Raw genomic sequence first — 3,727 nt, 5'->3', positions numbered from 1 at the left:
TCTTTCTTTCTCTTTCTTTCTTTCTTTCTTTTTTCTTTCTTTTTTCTTTCTTTCTTTCTTTTTTCTTTCTTTCATTCTTTCGTTCTTCTTTTCCCTCCCTCCCTTCCTTCCCTCTTTTTTTTTTAATTTTGTTTCTTTCCATACCATGTTCTGTGCCAGGCACTGGGAATACAAAGACAAATACAAGGAATTGACAACATCTAACAATCCTAGTGACTTCATTCAGCCCTGCATTCCTACGCAGTTATGTACTCACAGCTATCTCACTTTGTTTTCACTCCTTGGATTTATTTGAATGTGTCCTCAATGTCTTGTGTTCTTTTGTTCTTTCCCTATGTGTCCTATTTCAGCAAGTCCCCTGTTGGATAAACCTGAAGCTTTTCTTACACAGCATTTTCTCCCAGAGCCATTAGAGTGGTGTATCACACACACTCAGGCAATGCCATTGCTGACTGATTCTTTAGCAAGGGGAACAATGTAAAACAATGGCATTTTCCTAGTGAAAATGGTTCCCAAAGTATCACTACATTTATTTATTATTATTAAAGAGTCAATGTGATAACTTTCTGTGACATGTTCTGTTATTTTTTTAGTTGTGTTGATGTTCCTTTCAGCTGGTCCTATAGTCCCCCTCCTCAGGAATGTCTCCCCAGTTCAAGGACAAAGACTGAAGAGACTGCTATATTGATGGACTCTCAAACCAACTATGAAGTTGAAACAAAGAAAGTGATCACCTGAAGACACCTCCTCTGCTAAGCAACACCCCCAAATTGTGCAGCTTCAGCCACTAGAACTCTCAGAACAAGAGACAATCTTTTCAAGAAACAGAAAAACTCAATAATGACATCTAGATTTTTATGAGACAAGAACTTTCCCTTCCTCGTGTGTATTCCTCTGTTTGTACTTAAATTCATGTGACATTCATTTTTTTCCTAGTACGAATATGCTTATTAATGCACTTGTTCCAAAATCCCAAATTGCACAAATGTGTTGATATTTTAAGAAACAAAATTAATCCTACAAGGAGAATGATTTTTAGCCACACACTGGGTTGGATCTTAAGAGTGACCTACAGAATAAAAAGTACTTTTAAAATAAAGTAGTCAGAGGCTATTCAAAGGGTAAAATAATCATAGTACCACACTGGTCCACTTGACACTAACCAATCGATCATTATTATTTTTTTTATTGAGAAAGCTAGATTCTGTCAGATAAAAAACACTGCTTCTAAAGAGTTTAAATCTAGTTAGAAAAAGTTATAGAAACATTTGCAAAGATAAGTAACAGATAGGGTCAGTAGAGGGTCAGGTCAAAAACAAAACCAAGCAAAAGATGAGTTCTGGGGAGTTTGCCATCAAGTTGGCAAAACTGGCTTATTTAGGGAAGAAAGTTTTAAAAGAGGAAAATATGAGATGAATCTTGAGTGATGTCAAAGATTTAGATAAATGAAAAGGAAGGAGGAAATGGAGTTCTTTAGGTGGATGTCATTGGAGGAGGAAAGGAATATATACATCTTGTTGACTTAAACCTAGACATTCAGCAGCTCTCTATACATATCTGGAAAAGACTTTGCACTGTCACCTCCTGTCTCTCACCCCAGGTATTCCTTAGAATTATTATCATATTTCCCTTCCATTAAAGTAAGTAAGGGAGATTGGTGTCAATATGGAGAACTATGATTTTTTTCCATTAACTTAATGATAATTGGTATTTATTGAATTCTGTTAAGCATTTTACATATTAACTCACTTAATCCTTACAACAGCCTAGCAAAATAGGTATTACTATTCCCATTTTACAGGCAAGAAAACTTGCCAAAGTGCCGTATACAGGGCTCACATTCAGGATTGCAATCGCAAAGCTCATGATCTAAAGTGCTAAGTTGCAATATTGTAATCAATGTCACAATTATTACCCCTTTTTATATTCCTTGATATTTTTCCATGGCAAACAAATAGCTATTCCATTTAATAATCACCTAAAACTTTTCAATCTTCTGGTTAAAATTACACGAGAGTGATAGAATGTATTTTCATAATAGAAATTGGAAAAAAAATGGGGAATGAAGTTTATCGGCATTTCAGACTTTTTTTTTTTTTGCAAGACTTTGATGAGATTGTTCACTTTTGTCTCCATAAAATCCCAAATCTTTGAGAATAAAAAAGGGGGAGGTTTAAGTCACTTGTTGCAATGCCCTTTTTAATAGAGACAATAAATCTAAAGGCCATAAATTTAGAGTGACTTACAGAAGATCGAACTTTGGGGTGTGACAGAGTAAGGGATGGAAACCAGGCCCTCCAGTTCACTATCAGTAGCTCTTGCACTAGTCTGCCCTTCCTAAATTAAGTATGCACTTCAATTTGATGAGTGGAAACAGTCTATCTGTAAGTAGTAACCAGGGAGCTTTGTTCCTAGTGGATTGCTTCTGTTCTGCACTTCTTTGGTTTCCCATCTTAATGTAAAAAATAGCTAGCAATGAAGTCCAGAAGTTGTCAGTGGTTCATCCCCAAAAGAATGCATAATGTCCAAAGTTTTATGTGTATAATGTCTTCAATGGTGTTTTTAAGTTATTTCAAATTCTTAGTTCACCTGCATAAATCATATCTAATGAGCATCTTCTTAACCAACTTTATGCACAGTATATGTTTGTAAGTGCTTCTGCACAAATGTTTATACATGACTGTTTCCATAGTACTTATGTTTTTAAAAATATTCAGTCATTTCCTATTATAATCCTCACGTATCCATGTAACTGACTCAAAAATACTTCAGCCATAAAAAGCTAAAATTGAGCAAATCTCATTCTTCTTATCCATCCCCTTTGCATGTGACTGGCATTTAGTAATGATTAATAATGTGGTTAGCTGAATAACAGAGGTTCAAGACACAATTCTGTCTCAAAGGAGTCAGCTAAGCTGGGTCTACTTATGGACAAACATCTAAATGTGTGGGTATATCTGATATTTGACTATGGTAAATTTCCACTTAGCTCGCTAGCATTGTCAGACATAGATCTCCTCATGGCTCTGGCCGTCCTGTTTTCACCATGATAATTGTTGGCCACATCTCATACAGTTCTTATTAAATGAGTTCATAAATAAATGGGGCTTTTTTTTGTAAAGAGCAGCCAAGCACAAAGTGTGACTTTGTTGACATTTTACATGACTTTGTCATATGTTCCTAACCCCCAATAAAAGCAATGTTGCATCAACTGTGAATTTGTGTTGATTTCTTGAAATGCTCTTATAATGTATTTGTTTTCACTAGTGTATATCAAAGGTAGTTTCAGGATCCACAAGGAACAAGTCAGCTAATGTGATAGGAAAATTTAAATGTAGAAACAACTTCTAAAGGATCCCATGTTACCTTTAAATAAAAGGTACTGTCATCTCCCAAGTCAAAAATCAAGGTCTGGTCCTTTGTCTCTCCCATTTCCACCAGCCATGGTCAATCACTCAGGTAATCTTTTGATTTTTTTCTCTTTCTGTTATTCAAATATGTCTACTTCTCTCCATCTATGCTACTGCATTAAAGTACAACTCTCATTTCTCAGCTGGACTACGTACCATGTCTCCAGTTTTCCTCTTCACACTGCCAAGGGGCAGCCAGGGAAATCTCTCTAAACCACAAATACGATTGTATTATTCCATGACTTCAAACTCTTCACTGGCTTCCCATTGCCCTTGAGATATCGTGACACCTAAAACCCTTCATGCCCTGATCCTGG

General features: G+C 35.9%; 1 long non-coding RNA gene across 1 annotated transcript in view; it reads left to right on the top strand.

The window, feature by feature from the left end:
• Positions 1 to 3,218, top strand: part of LOC105528273 — an 11,640-nt gene extending 8,422 nt beyond the window's left edge. Inside the window, exon 2 of the long non-coding RNA XR_001004335.1 lies at positions 594 to 3,218. This is a non-coding gene — a long non-coding RNA (uncharacterized LOC105528273). The remainder of the gene's footprint in view (positions 1 to 593) is intronic.
• Positions 3,219 to 3,727: the final 509 nt, after the last annotated feature.

Source organism: Mandrillus leucophaeus, unplaced genomic scaffold (assembly GCF_000951045.1).
Source record: "Mandrillus leucophaeus isolate KB7577 unplaced genomic scaffold, Mleu.le_1.0 Scaffold71, whole genome shotgun sequence".
Lineage (NCBI taxonomy): Eukaryota > Metazoa > Chordata > Mammalia > Primates > Cercopithecidae > Mandrillus > Mandrillus leucophaeus.
Note: the sequence above shows the minus strand (reverse complement) of the source record. Positions and strands in the feature narration are given on the sequence as shown.